Here is a 16,578-nt window from a genome sequence, read left to right as displayed (position 1 = left end):
TAATAAAACAGTAAAAAATAAAGAGCATTCAAAAAAACTTGCTGATTTATTACTCTGAAATGTATTTTGGAACTCAAGTGTTTGCATTTTAATGTGAATATCACCAAATGGCAGAGAAAGAAAATAGAGCCTGTTAATTAACTATTGTTAGGGACTGAATTGTGTTCCCCCAAATTCATATGTGGATGTTGTAACACTCAGTAGCTCAGAATATGACCTTACTTGGAAACAGAGTTTACTCACTGACCAGAATGACAATATAACCACTGGCACAAAGTAAACTGTGACTTAATCTTTCTTCCTACCCTTCAATAACATATAAATTGAATTTTCATCATTTATATGTATATAAAATGTAGCTTCCCCAACAGGAATTTATGAGTTACAAAAGAATTCTGGATGAACTGGTAATGACACCCTGATCTTCAGGGCTTTTGGCATATGAAAGGTGCATGCAGCAGCATTTCTGCATGTTATGTCTCTGATGTCCTTATCCCCAAAACACATTCAAGCACTCCAAACTGATAGCTGAAAAATATTTACATTGACATTACAGATACACTAAATTGGAAAACTTATCATTGCAAGAATTCTAAAACTAGGGCCAAATAATTAAATTAGGGCTCTAAGGGGAGGAGAGGCTGGGAAATGCTTAGTAATGCCACTTAATGTTTACACTAATACGTTCCGGTTTGATGCAAATGTGCTTTTAGGGAACAGAAGCGTGTTCAATTCTAGGAACATTCAAAGCATCTCCACGACCCATAATAGATCAAACTAACTCTATTATTTGAACTCTTGTTCTTTTTTAGTGACTCGAGTTCTGCTCCTGAAGGCATTCTTAATTTTATGTATATGTATTCTATAAAAGATTCAGCTATGTAGTTATCCAGAAGATGACTAACTTTGGGCATCGTGGTGCAGACGTCTCAAGGTGTATTGAGTACGCATGCAGCACAGGAATATGTCTGTTTGTTTTCACATCCTTTCTCATATGTTAGCCCATTTATACTAATTATTCTAACAAACTATTGCAGAATTCCTTTTATCATTTAAGGTATGTGACTCACTGCTAATGCAATCTGGGATCTATCACAAACTTGCAGACTCAGCGCTTCCAAGGCCATGACCCTCTCTCACCGAGGATCTCTGACATCTTTGTGTATTGATCACACACCTGGAACAGCAAACCCTCTCACAGCTTTGACAAGTGTGCTGTTTTAGCACAAAACTGATAGAGGATGGAAGAATATCCTCTTCTTCTGTCAGCAGTAGGCAGATCTGAGGGGAAGTCTATACAGTTATCTATGATTTATTAGACCATTAAAAAACACCCAAACAATGAAGTAGATGGCTCTTGTATTTCTTCTGATCTGAGGCTCAAGCTTAGCTAGAGTCCTGAAATGTCTAAAAAAGCTGCTGCCGTTGACTGCACATAGATAACCATTAAAATGGTTGACGTCCTCTATCCCCAGACTCTTAATTATCCAAGAGCTGCCTTTTGTGTGTATAATCATTCCTAAGGAGACAGGTCTTTAAAATAAGTCTTTTCTAATAACTTCTTGTGAATCAGACTATGGAGAATAGAGTCTGACATCAAGATATGATCTTACAAGATAAAACCACAGAGAACAGACATGGATAATCAAGGAGGGATCAAGAAGATAATGAAGAATATGAATGGTGACTGAGGGAAAAGGACTCCACAAATGACTAGGTGAAATGAACATTCCCTTTCCTCTCAGAGTTTTCTCTTTAAAGGAAGAATATAGTTGCTCTTTTATAAAATGTGGGAATAAAATAAGAAGAGAGGCAAAAAGGAAGAAACTTCTAAAAACCAGAAGTGGAGACAGATAAGAAGCTGCTTTATCTCTTTTTAATTCTGTTTTAATTTGAATTTGGACACTGGAGTCTACCTGCATTTCTGTAATGGTATCTTGATTCAATGTTTAGTTTTACAGCCTTAAATATGTCTGAAATTAAATAACTTTTATGTTAATAGGAAGGTAACTCTAATGTACTTTTTACTTAAGATAACTATTGGAGTGTACTTGTCTTTAGCCAAGAATATGATGACTTATAATTGAAATGAATTGACTTTTGGGTGTTGATGCCAAATTTTTGTTTTTAATATTTTCTGAAATGTATGCAGACAAATTCAAAATCAGAAAACATCAAGTCTTAGAATAGGGATGAATAAGAGATGTTGGCTAAGGTGTTTGGGAAGAAGGATTATTTAAATAACTTCTTACATATGATTTGTCTAAAATTTCTAAAAATTTAGAGGCATTAAATCAAAGGGGATCAAAAGGCAGAACAAGTATATATCTCAATCCTTCATCTCTTTGCAGTTAGAAGATCTCTTTCTCTCTCCTCCCCTCCAATAGTATAATAATCTGTGATCTTAGAGTCTCTTTTATATTTTTATCCCTTTAGGACAGGACCTCCAAAATGGTCATCTTGGGATTCTCTTAGAGTCCACAGCAGTGTCTTACAAATAGGTGGTTTAATGTAAGTTTGTTACAAATCACCTTATTCAAGAAACTTAATACTATTTTGTTTTTTTTACAGTTTCTTACTTATTTTCTAGGCCTCTTCCACTTTATGCTGCCATAGAACCTTGCTGTTTTGCTAGATTCAGCATATGGGAGGTTGTCACTGGATACCACTCAAAAAAGAATATTAATATGGCTTTAATTCTAATATAGCTTTCTATATTTAGTATATATAGTATTGAGTGATGAGTAGTGCTTATATGGAAGTTCTTGAATTTCTTACGAGATTAATATCAAGTAGCTTAAACAAAGAGGTTTTTTGTTTGTTTGTTTGTTTTTCTTTTTTTAACATTTGATAAATAGTAATGAAATCCTCACTGGTCCCATACTTTACAGTTAAATCTTTGATTCTTAAGGCTTTTTAGGTTAGGGAATGTTCTCAAAATAGTATCTCCTTACTTTGTCAAAGAAGGAAGTGAACTTTATTGAAACAATCAATGAACTGAGTTGCTACCCTGTGAGCACAGTTATATAGGAAAGTGGAAATACCCAGAAAAAAAAAGGATATGGGATTATTCTTGTCTGTAAGGAAATTTAATGTAATCTGGGGGAATGGAATCACAAGGAAATGAAATATTAGAAAATTCAGTATACCAATCAGCAAGATGGCCAAATAAAAAGCTCCAGATATTTCTTCTCTTAGGGAAACACTAATTCAACAACAATACACAAACCAAATGCTTCTGTGAGAAATGAGTAGATTGAGTTAAGAAGCACTTTTACCCTAGGTGAATATGAAACCAGCTGTATCGAAGATGGTAGGAAAATCTGTGACACTGGCCAAAGTTTCCCCCCAGACTCAGTGAAGCATAACTGGAAGAAAACATCCAGCTCCCAGTTTCATTCTGGGGAGGGAAATAGAAGACTGAAACATATATACTAAGTGCAGACTTTTCAGGGCCTGCCCAAGGGACTAGCTTTTGTCTTGCCTGAATCTAAGTGCTGATAAGAAAGTGTGCCAGGTTGGTGGCTACTGAGAACAAAGACAAAGTTTTGGACTAGCATGCACTCACTCACCATAAACATGTCCTGCAGCTCACTAGGAAGGGTGGGTGAAACCTCCTTAACTTCTGACTTCTCCCTCACAATGGAAAGAGTTGAACTGTGCATCCAAAATGATGGCTTTTCAGGGGGCTGACTGAAGAATAAGTTTGTTTCTTCTGTCTTGGAGTACTGACAGGACATCTTACTATGTAGATGTCTGGCCATCACTGAAAACAAAAGATGGCTGGATGGTATTTTGCTGTTCCAGAGGACCACTGATGTAGCAGACTGAGGCTGATATGATTTTGTGGCCTCTTACTGGGGCCAGAGCAAGGGGGTGGAGTGGAGAAGAGTAGAACATGCTTCCAATATTCTGGGTTTTCTATGGACTTCTGGAGGGCCGGGTTTCTATTTTGCCTGACTTGGAACTTTGACATGACCCATATATCCTAAGAACTCTGGGACTGCTGAGAACAAAAGAGAACTGGGTAGCTTGTGGCAACTCCAGAGAAACTGCAGAAATGTAGACAGACCAGAGGGAGCAAAGTACTACGACTGCCTGAAAAAAGAAACTGGCAAATTCTTATAATGGGGAATTTACACACACCAGTCCACAGAAGATGTATCCACATAAAGGTTTGAGAGGTTCCCAGACTCTGGGCTGGGAGACTTTGGGCTTCTTAAATCTGGTTGTCCAGATCAGCACAGCTGGGCTGATTGATGAAGGTCCTTTCTTATACAGAACAAGTCCATAAAGACTGGGAGAGATGTCTGTTTTTTTCAAATGTGTAGATCCCATTATGAATTTAAAAAGGTACAGGAAAAAAATGAAAGGGACAGAATAAATCTCCAGCAACCAACCCTAAAGAAATTGAAGTACCTGACAAAAGAATTTTTAAAAAGCTGTCACGAAGATCCTGAATGAGTTCAGGAAAATGAAGCATGAAGAAAATGAGAATATCAACAAAGAGAAAAAACAATAAAGAATCACCAAGAAGTTTTGGAGCTGAAGATACAAAACTAAATTGAGAAAATCACTAGAGGGATTCATCAAAAGATTTGATCAAGCAGAAGAAAGAAATAAGCAAAATCAAAGACAGGTTTCTTTGAAATTATTGAGTTAGAGGATTAAAAAGAAAAAAAAGATTGAAAAAGAGTGAGGAAAGCCTAAGGAACTTATAAGACATTATGAAATGAATCAATATATGCATTAGGGGACTATCAGAAGAAGAGAGAGAGGGATAGAATCCTTACTTGAAGATATGATGACTTAATAAACATGAGAATTTTAACTTTTCTTATTTAAGTATTTTCTTATTTGATTCTTTCAGTTGGAATGAAGATAAACATTGCTGTATTGAAAAAGAAAGACATTAATGACTGAAAATTTCACAAATTTAGGGGAAAAAATGTACAACCAGATTTAAGAAGCCCAAAAAACTGCCACAAGAAAGAACTCAAAGAAGTCCACACCAAGACACATAATCAAATTGTGAAAAGTCAAAGATAGAGAAAACAGAGCAGGAAAAAAAAAAAAAAGTGACTCACCACATAAAAGGAGTCCCTATCAGGCTATCAATGAATTTCTTGCCAGAAATCTTCAAGGCCAGAGGGACTGGGATGATATATTCAAAGTGCTCAAAACTAAAAGGAAAAAAAACTCTGCCAAACAAGATCACTATACCTGGCAAAACTGTCTTTTAAAAACGGACAGATATAGACTTTGCCAAATAAACTAAAGCTGGGGAAGCTTATCACTAGTAGATCTACATTACAGGAAATGCTAAAGGGAGTCCTTCAAGGTGAAATGAAAGGACTCTAAACAGCAATATAAAAGCATATGAAAATATAAATCTTATTAATAAGGGTGGATATATAAACAAATATAGAATACAATACTGTCATGGTGGGGCATACATCACTTGTCATTCTTGTATAAAAGTTAAAAGATAAAAAGTGTAAAAACATTTTAACTATAAGACGTGTCAATGTATGCACAATATAAAAAAAAGGTGTAAATGTGAGATCAATCATTAAGTGTAGAGAGGGAAGAAGTAAAAGTAAAAAAAAAAGTAAAAGAAGTAAAAAAAAAAGTAAAAGAAGTAAAAAAAAAGGTAAAAAAACCTTGAAGATTAGAGCAGCTGAAGTTGCTATTAGCTTCAAATATATTATTATAATTGTAAGATGTTCAAAGTCAGCTCTATGAGAACCACAAATATAGAGTATATGAAAGATACAAAAAAATGACAAAGGCATCAAAGTATGTCTCATACACACGTGTATACAAAAATCAGTGAAACACAAAGGAAGAGCGCAAGGGAGAAAAAGAGGGATAAAAAAGCTATAAGATAGAAAACACTGAAATGGAAAGAATAACTCCTTACTTACCAATGATTACTTTCTATGTAAATGGAGTAACTCTCAATCAAAAAATATAAAGTGACTGAGAGGAGGAGTCAAGATGGCGGAGGAGTAGCAGACTGAGATGACATCAGTGAGAGTGAGCTCTCATCTTGGGGTTACCTTAAACTGTGATCTGTGGCAAGGTCAGGCCACTGTGATCTGTGGGGTCAGGGACCCCACAAGTGGCACATTCGAGGAGACTCACCTTCATCTTCCAAAGAGCAGAGTGGCAGAAATCTGCTGGGTTTGGAGACTCCAAACAGGGTCATGTGCCAGAGACAGAAATGCTTGGTCACAGGGCAGGTGAGCTCAGAGCACTTCCGGAGACCAGGGAAACAGGAGTGATTGACAGCTTTTCTCTGAGGGCACACTGAGGAATGTGGCCCTGAGCACTTGGCTCCTCTGGGCTGGAGATTGGGAGGCCATTTTTATTCCCATCCTCCAGAGCTCTACGGAAAGCATACAGGGAATAAAAGCTCCAAGAGCGAACCTGAGCAGATTACTTAGCCCGGCTTCTGGCAAGAGTGGTGCAATTCTACCTCGGGCAAAGACATTTGAGAATCACTGCAACAGGCCCCTCCTCCAGAAGATCAGCAAGAACATCCAGCCAAGACCAAGCTCACTGATCAAGGAGAACAGCAGAATTCCAGAGGAGGGGAAAGCAAAGCATGGAATTCATGGCTTTCTCCAAATGATTCCTTAGTCTTGCAAAGTTAATTAAATGTTTTAATTTTATTTTTTTCTTATTCTAATTTTTCTTAACTTTTCCTCTTTCCTCTTTTAACATTTTTTAATTAGTTTATCTTAACAATACCTTTCTAAAAAAAAAATCTTTTTAAACCTTCATTATTACAGTCATATTTTATCCTTCATTGTATCTAACTTTATTTTCAGAGTTTTTTCTTCTAAAAACTTTTGGGATACAATTTCTTCTAATAGATCAAAATATACCCTAAATCTAGCACAGGGGTTTGTTCTAGTCTCCAGCCTGAGCAAATTCTCCCCACTTTCTTTTTCTTTCTTTTTCTAATCAATTTATCTTATCAATTCCTTTTATAGAATTTTTAAAAATTTCATCTTTACAGTCATATTCCATCCCTTCAATGTGTTTACCCTTATTTTTGTGTTTTATATATATCTTGTGTTTTTGTGTTTTTTATAAATATATATTTTTCTTTTTTTTAAAGATTTTCTTTATTAATTAGACAGAGACAGAGAGAGATCACAAGTAGGCAGAGAGAGACGGGGAAGCAGGCTCCCAACTGAGCAGAAAGTCTGATGTGGGGCTTGATGCCAGGACCCTGAGATCATGACCTGAGCGGAAGGCAGAGGATTAACCCACTGAGCCACCCAGGTTCCCCTAAGTTTTTCTTTCTTTAAAATTTTGGGACCAAGAGACCAAAATATGCCCAAAATCAAGTGGGTGGGTCTGTTCTATTCACCAGTCTAGTGTGTGTGTGTGTGTATAAAATACACATATTTATATGAAAAAATATATATTGTAAGAAATATATATTTTTTAATTAAAAAAATTTTAATTTTTAAGAGACCAAAATATGCCCAAAATCAAGTGGGTGGGTCTGTTCTATTCACCAGTCTAGTGTGTGTGTGTGTGTGTGTGTGTGTGTATAAAATACACATATTTATATGAAAAAATATATATTATAAAAATATATTTTTTTATTAAAAAAATTTTTTTTGAACTTCTTTTTACCTCCTTTCTTCTTCCCCCAATTTGGGGTCTCTTCTGATTTGGTTAGCGTGTATTTTTCTGGTGTCTTTGCCACCTTTTTAGCATTTTATTCTCTAGTTCACATATTATTATCTGGATAAAATGACAAGACAGAAAAACTCACCACAAAAAAAAAAAAAAAAGAACAAGAGGCAGTACAAAAGCTAGGGACCTAATCAATCTGGACATTGGTAGTATGTCTAGAGTTCACAATGATTATTCTCAAGGTGCTGGCTGGGCTTGAAAAAGGTATGGAAGGTATCATAGAAACCCTTCTGGAGTAATAAAATCTAAAGCTGAAATCAAAAGAGCTATTATGAGTTGTAATAAAAAATGGAGGCTCTAACTGCTAGGATAAATGAGGCAGAAGAGAGAATTAGTGATATAGAAGACCAAATGATGGAGAATAAAGAAGCTGAGCAAAAGAGAGACAAACAAATACTGGACCATGAGGGGAGAATTCAAGATATAAGTAATACCATATGACGAAACAATATTATAATAATTGGGATTCCAGAAGAAGAAGAAAGATGGGGGGGGTAAGAAGGTATATTGGAGTGAATTATTGTAGAGAATTTCCCTAATACGGCAAAGGAAACAAACATCAAAATCCAGGGGGCACTGAGGAGCCCCTCAACATCAATAAAAATAGGTCCACACCCTGTCATCAAATAGTAAAACTTACAAGTTTTAGTGAAAAAGAGAAAATCCTGGAAGCAGCTTGGGACAAGAAGTCTGTAACATACATGGTAAAAATATTAGATTGGCAGCAGACTTATCCACAGAGACCGCGCAGGCCAGAAAGAACTGCCATGATATATAGAGAGCACTAAACGTGAAATATAAGCAGCCAATTGTACTATATCCAGCTAGGCTGTCATTGAAAAGAGGGGAGATAAAAAGCTTCCAGGACAAACAAAAACTAAAAGAATTTGTGAACACCAAACCAGTCCTACAGGAAATATTGAAAGGGGTTCTCTAAACAAAGAGAGAGCCTAAAAGTAGTAGACCAGAAAGGAACAAAGACAATATACAGTAACAGTCACCTTATAGGCAATACAATGACACTAAATTCATATCTCTCAATAGTTACCCTGAATGTAAATGGTCTAAATGCCCCTATCAAAAGACACAGGGTATTAGAATGGATAAAAAAAACAAAACCCAACAATATGCTTTCTACATGAAACTCATTTTAGACCCAAAGACACTTCCAGATTTAAAGTGAGGGGGTGGAAAATAATTTACCATGCTAATGGACATCAAAATAAAGCTGGGATGGCAATCCTTATATCAGATCAATTAGATTTTAAGCCAAAGACTATAATAAGATGAGGAAGGACACCATATCATACTTAAAGGGTCTGTCCAACAAGAAGATCTAACAATTTTAAATATCTATGCCCCTAACATGAGAGCAGCCAAGTACATAAACCAATTAATAACAAAATCAAAGAAACACATCGACAATAATACAATAATAGTAGTGGACTTTAACAGCCCACTCACTGAAATGGACAGATCATCCAAGCAAAAGATCAATAAGGAAATAAAGGCTTTAAATAACACACTGTAGCAGACGGACATCATAGATATATTCAGAACATTCCATCCCAAATCAACAGAATACATATTCTTCTCTAGTGCACATGGAAGATTCTCCAGAATAGATCACATCCTGGGTCATAAATCAGGTCTCAACTGGCACCAGAAGATTGGGATCATTCCCTGCATATTTTCAGACCACAATGCTCTGAAGCTAGAACTCAATCACAAGAGGAAAGTTGTAAAGAACTCAAATACATGGAGACTAAAGAGCATCCTACTAAAGAATGAATGGGTCAACCAGGAAATTAAAGAAGAATTGAAAAAAAATCATGGAAACAAATGATAATGAAAACACAACTGTTCAAAATCTGTGGGACACAGCAAAGGCAGTCCTGAGAGGAAAATATACAGCGATATAAGCCTTTCTCAAGAAACAAGAAAGGTCTCAAGTACAGAACCTAACCGTACTCCTAAAGGAGCAGGAGAAAGAACGGCAAAGAAAGCCTAAATTAGCAGGAGAAGAGAAATAAGATCAGAGCAGAAATCAATGAAATAGAAACCAAAAGAATAGTGGAACAAATCAATGAAACTAGGAGCTGGTTCTTTGAAAGAATTAATAAGATTGATAAACCCCTGGCCAGAATTATCATAAAGAAGAGAGAAAGGTCTCACATAAAATAAAACCATGAATGAAAGAGGAGACAGCACAACCAACACCAAAGAAATGCAAACAATTATAGGAACATATTATGAGCAACTATACGCTAGCAAATTTGACAATCTGTAAGAAATGGATGCATTCCTAGAGACATATAAACTACTGAAATTGAACCAGGAAGAAACAGAAAACCTGAACAGACCCATAACCAGAAAGGAGATTGAAGCAGTCATCAAAACTCTCCCAACAAACGAGAGCCCAGGGCCAGAGGGCTTCCCAGGAGAATTCTACCAAACATTTAAAGAAGAATTAATTCCTATTCTCCTGAAACTGTTCCAAAAAATAGAAATGGAAGGAAAACTTCCAAACTCATTTTATGAGGTCAGCATTACCTTGACTGCAAAACCAGACAAAGAAAGATCCCATCAAAAAAGAGAATTACAGACCAATATCCTTGATGAACACAGATGTGAAAATTCTCACCAAAATACTAGCAAATAGGATCCAACAGTACATTAAAAGGCATATTCAGCATGACCAATTGGGATTTATTCCTAGGCTGCAAGGTTAGTTCAACATCCACAAATCAATCAATGTGATACAATACATTAATAAAAGCAAGAACAAGAACCATAGATGGTTCAATAGATCAATAGATGCTGAAAAACCATCTGACAAAGTACAGCATCCTTTATTGATCAAAACTCTCCAAAGTGTAGGGATAGAGGATACATACCTCAATATCATCAAAGCCATCTACGAAAAACCCACAGCAACAATCATTCTCAATGGAGAAAAACTGAGAGGTTTTCCTCTAAGGTCAGGAACACAGCAGGGATGTCCATGATCACCACTGCTATTCAACATAGTACTAGGAGTCCTAGCCTCAGCAATCAGAAAACAGAAAAAAAATTAAAGGCATCCAAACTGGCAAAGAAGAAGTCAAACTCTCATCTTTGCAGATGATATGATACTTTATGTGGAAAATCCAAAAGACTTCACTCCAAAACTGCTAGAACTTGTACAGGAATTCAGTAAGGTGCCAGGATATAAAATCAATGCACAGAAATCAGTTTCATTTCTATACATCAATAAGAAGACAGAAAAAAGAGAAATTAAGGAGTCAATCCCATTACAATTGTACCCCAAACCATAAGATACCTAGGAATAAACCTAACCAAAGAGACAAAGAATCTGTACTCAGAAAACTATAAAGTACTTTTGAAAGAAATGGAGGAAAACACAAATGAATGGAAAAATGTTCCATGCTCATGGATTGGAAGAACAAATATTGTGAAAATATCTATGCTACCTAAAATGATCTATACATTTAATGCAATCCCTATCAAAATACCATTAATTTTTTTCAAAGAAATGGAAAAAATAATCTTAAAATTTATATGGAACCAGATAAGACATCAAATAGAGGAATGTTGAAAAAGAAAGCCAATTGGTGGCATCGCAATTCCAGATTTCAAGCTTTATTATAAAGCTGTAATCATCAAGATAGTATGGTACTGGCAGAAAAACAGACATATAGATCAATGGAACAGAATAGAGAGCCTAGAAATAAGCCCTTAATTCTATAGTCAACTAATCTTTGACGAAGCAGGAAAGAATGTCCAATGGAAAAAAGACAGTCTCTTCAACAAATGGTGTTGGGAAAACTGGACAGCCATATACAGAAAAATGAAAGTGGACCATTTACTTACACCACATACAAAAATAGACTCAAAATGGATGAAGGACCTCAATGTGAGATAGAAATCCATCAAAATCCTTGAGGAGAACACAGGCAACAACCTCTTTGACTTGAGCCGCAGCAACTTCTTCCTAGAAACATCGCCAAAGGCAAGGGGAACAAGGGCCAAAATGAACTATTGGGACTTCATTAAGATCAAAAGCTTTTGCACAGCAAAGGAAACAGTCAACAAAACCAAAAGACAACTGACAGAATGGGAGAAGATATTTTCAAATGACATATCAGATAAAGGGTTAGTATCCAAAATCTATAAAGAACTTATTAAACTGAACACACAAAGAACAAATAATCTAATCAAGAAATGGGCAGAAGACATGAACAGACATTTCTGCAAAGAAGACATCTAGATGGCCAGCAGACACATGAAAAAGTGCTCCACATCACTCAGCATCAGGGAAATACAAGTCAAAACTACGATGAGATATCACCTTATACCAATCAGAATGGCTAAAATCAACAAGTCAGGAAAAGACAGATGCTGGTGAGGATGTGGAGAAAGGGGAATCCTCCTGTACTGTTGGTGGAATGCAAGCTGTTGCAACCACTCTGGAAAACAGCATAGAGGTTCCTCAGAAAGTTGAAAACAGAGCTACCCTAGGACCCAGCATATCACACTACTGGGTATTTACCCTAAAGATACAAATGCAGTGATCTGAAGAGGCATGTGCATCCGAATGTTTATAGCAGCAATGTCCACAATAGCCAAACTATGGAAAGAACCTAGATGTCCATCAACAGAGGAACTGATAAAGAAGAAGTGGTATATGTATATACAATGGAATACTATGCAGCCATCAAAAGAAATGAAACATTGCCACTTGCAACAATGTGGATGGAACTAGAGGGTATAATCCTGAGTGAAATAAGTCAATCAGAGAAAGACAATTATTATATGATCTATGTGATATGAGGAATTTGATAGGAAAAGTGGGGGTTTTGGAGGGTAGAGAAGGGAAAAAATAACACAAGATGGGATCGGGAGGGAGAAAAACCATCAGAGACTCTAAATCTCACAAAACAAACTGAGGGTTGCTGGGGGGAGGAGGACAGGAAGAGGGTGGTTGGGTTATAGACATTGTTGAGAGTGTGTGCTATGGTGAGTGCTGTGAAGTGTGTAATCCTGACGATTCACAGACCTCTACCCCTGGGGCTAAAAATACATTATATGTTAATAAAAAATATACATAAAGTGACTGAGTGGAAAAAAAAGATTAAAAAAAATCCCAAAATACAACTATATTCTATCCATAAGAAACTCAATTTTAAGGACACATATAGCCTGCAAAAAAAAAAAAAAAAAAAGAAAAGACACATATAGCCTGAAAGTGAAAGAATGGAAAGAGATATCCCACACAAATAGTAACCAAATAAGAGCAGGAATGGCTATCATTATTTGGACAAAACAGACTAGTCAACTACAGTCATAAGAGACAAAGAATGACATTATATAATGATTAACAGGGTCAGCTGGTTAGGAAGATCTAAAAATTATAAATGTATATGCCCCAATGTCAGCTCACTCACATATAGGAAACAAATACTGACAAAACCAAAGAGAGAAATAGCAATGCAATAATAGTATGAGATTTTAATATCTCACTCTCCATAATGAGTAGAGTATCCAGCTGGAAGATAAAAAGGAAAAAGAAGACTTGAACAACACTGCAGCACAAATGGACCTAAAAGACATACAGAACATTCGATCCAACAGCAGCAGAATACACATTCTTCTCAAGCACATATGGAACATTCTCCAGGATAGATTATAGTTAGATTACAAATAAAAAAATCTTAACAAATTTAAGGAGACTGAAATCATATCAATTATTTTTTCCAAACATAATGGAATGGAACTGGACATCAATAGCAGAAGAAAAAATGGAAAATTCACAAATATAGCTGACTCTAGAACGACATGGGTTGGACTGAATAGGTCCACTCTATGAAGATTTTTTCCAATAAATAAATAAATACACACACACACACACACACACACATAGAGTACTGTAAATACATTTCTCTTCCTTATGATTTTCTTAATAGTATTTTAACTTATGTTGTTATAAAAATATAGTATATAAATATATATAAAAATATGCATTAATCAACTGTTTCATTATCAGTTAGGCTTCTGGTCAACAGTAGGCTAATAGTTAAATTCTGGGGGAGTCAAAATTATGAATGGATTTCAACTGCATGGAGGGATGGCACCCCAATCCCCGAGTTGCAACGGTATGTGAAAATTAGACAAAATGCACTCTTGTTTCAAAGAAGAAATGGTTCAAAAAATAAATAAAAAAATTTAGAAAAAGTCCTGAGACAATGGAACATAATATACCATAATTTATAGGATGTAGCAAAAGCACAGTAACTGGAAAGTTCATAGCTCGAAAAGCTTTTATTAAGAAGTAGAAAGATCTCAAATCAACAATGTAACTTTATACCTTATGGAGCTAGACAAAGAAGAGTCAACTAAGTTCAATGTTAGCAGAAAGACTAAAATTATACAAAAACTAGAATGGAAATACAATAGGGAACAGGAACACATTAGAAAAAAATCAGTAAAACTAAAGTTGGTTTTCTGAAAAAATCAAAATCGACTAACCTTTAGCTACAATAATTTAAAAAAAGGAGATTCACATGAAATCAGAAATGAAAGATGACATTACAACTGATGCCACAGAAATAAAAAGGTTTATGAGATAACTATGAGCAATTACACAGCAACAAACTGGATAACCCTGAAGAAGTGGATCAATTCCCAGAAACATACAGCTTACCAAGGGGGAATCATGAATAAATAAAAAATCTGAACAGACGAATAATAAGAGAATGAATCTGTAATCAAAAACCTCCCAACAAACAAAAGTCAAGTAACAGATGGCTTCAGAGGAGAATTCTACAAAATATTTAAAAAAGAATTAATAACAATCCTCTAGCTTTTCCAGAAAACTGAAGAGGTGGGCACACTCCAAAAGCCCATTCTCTGAGCCTAGCATCTTCCTGATACTAAAGACAGAAAAAGACATTACAAGAAAAAATTCTGCAAGCTCATATACCTGATGAATAAAGATGCAAATATTCAGTAAAACACTGGCAAACCAAACTTGAGCACATTTAATTATGAGAATTATATACCCTGACCAAGTGGGATTTATCCCTGTAATGCAAGGATGGTTCAACATAAAACATTAATCAATGTGATGCAACACATTAACAGAACAAAGGATAAGGATCACACAATCAACAGATACAGAAAAAGTATTTAACAAAATTCAACATCATTTTATTATAAAAAGACTCAAACTAGGAATAAAAGGAAATTACTTTACATAATAAAGGCCATATATGATAAGCCTATAGCTGATACCATACTCAATGGTGAAAACCTGAAAACTTTTTCTCTAAGATCAGGCAGAAAACAAGTGTGCCAATTCTTAGTACTTCTATTCAACATAGTACTGGAAGTCCTAGCAGAACAATTAGGCAGGGAAAAGAAATAAAAGGAAATAATCTCTGTAGATGACACGATAATATATACAGAAAATCCAAAGAGTCCACATAAAATTAAAACTAATAAATGAATTTGGCAAAGTTGCAGGATACAAAATCAACATAAAAAATGAGTGTGCTTCTATATACTTAAAATGAACAATCTGGAAAGCAATTAAGAAAATAATCCCATTCACTTAGCATCAGAAAGAGTAACATTCTTAGAAATAAAGTTAACCAAGGAGATGAATGACTTGTACACTGAAAACTGTAAAACATTGCTGAAAGAAATTAAAGAAGACACAAAAAACTGGAAAAACTTCCTGTGTTCATGGATTGGAAGACTTAATATTATTAAAAGTTTATATTACCTAAGTGATTTACAGATTTAATGCAATCCTTATCAAACTTCCAATGGTATTTTTTGAATAGAAAAAATAATCCTTAAATTGTATGGAATCACAAAGGACCCCAAATAGCCAAAGCAATATTGAGAAAGGAAAACTGGACACATGACACTTCCTAACTTGAAAGCACATTACAAATACACAGTAACCAAAACAAAGATGGCTTTGGCATATAGACATATATACAAACAGAACAGAGTAGAGAAAACAGAAATACACTTGTGCAACTATGATCAAATGATTGTTGACAAGGTGCCACAACTATACAATGAGGAAAGCACTGTCTCTTCAACAAATGGTTTTGGGAAAACTGGATACCAACATGGAAAAGAATGAAGTTGGACCATTACACTCTACACAAAAATCAACTAAAAATTGATTAAAGACTTACAAATCAGACTTGAAACTATATAAATTGAAGAAGAAAACAAAGGGGAATATCTTCATAACATTAGTTTTGGCAATGATTTCTTGGATACAGCACCAAAACCATAGGCAACAAAAGCAAAAAAAGAGACAAGGGGCGCTATATCAAATGAAAAAGCTTCTGCACAGCAAAGAAAATGATCAATCAAATGAAAAGGCAGTCTACAGAATAGGAGAAAATATTTACAAACCAATATCTGATACAGGGTTAATATCAAAAATATATAAGGAATTCTTTTTTTTTTTTTAAAGATTTATTTATTTATTTGACAGAAATCACAAGGAGGCAGAGAGGCAGGCAGAGAGAGAGGAGGAAGCAGGCTCCCTGCTGAGCAAAGAGCCCAGGACCCTGGGATCATGACCTGAGCTGGAGGCAGAGGCTTTAACCCACTGAGCCACCCAGGCGCTCCAAAAATATATAAGGAATTCTTATGCCTCAATAGCGAAAACAAATAAGCTGACTAAAAAACTGGCAAAGGACTTGAAAAGACATTTCTCCAAAGACACAGAAATAAACAAAAGATATATAATAAAGATGTTTAACATCACTAGTCATCAAGGAGATGCAAATCAAAGTCATAATGAAATACCAGGGTAGCCATTATAAAAAA

The 16,578-nt window shown here is 35.4% G+C and overlaps 1 protein-coding gene across 2 annotated transcripts in view; it reads right to left on the bottom strand.

Annotated features, from left to right (window-relative positions):
- The window catches only part of EYS (eyes shut homolog), a 264,828-nt gene that overhangs the window by 3,099 nt on the left and 245,151 nt on the right, over positions 1–16,578 (bottom strand). The window lies entirely within an intron of this gene.

This window comes from Mustela putorius, unplaced genomic scaffold (assembly GCF_011764305.1).
Source record: "Mustela putorius furo isolate JIRA1106 unplaced genomic scaffold, ASM1176430v1.1 tig00003969_pilon_pilon_pilon, whole genome shotgun sequence".
Taxonomy (NCBI): Eukaryota; Metazoa; Chordata; class Mammalia; order Carnivora; family Mustelidae; genus Mustela; species Mustela putorius.
This window is presented reverse-complemented; position numbering and strand designations above follow the sequence as displayed.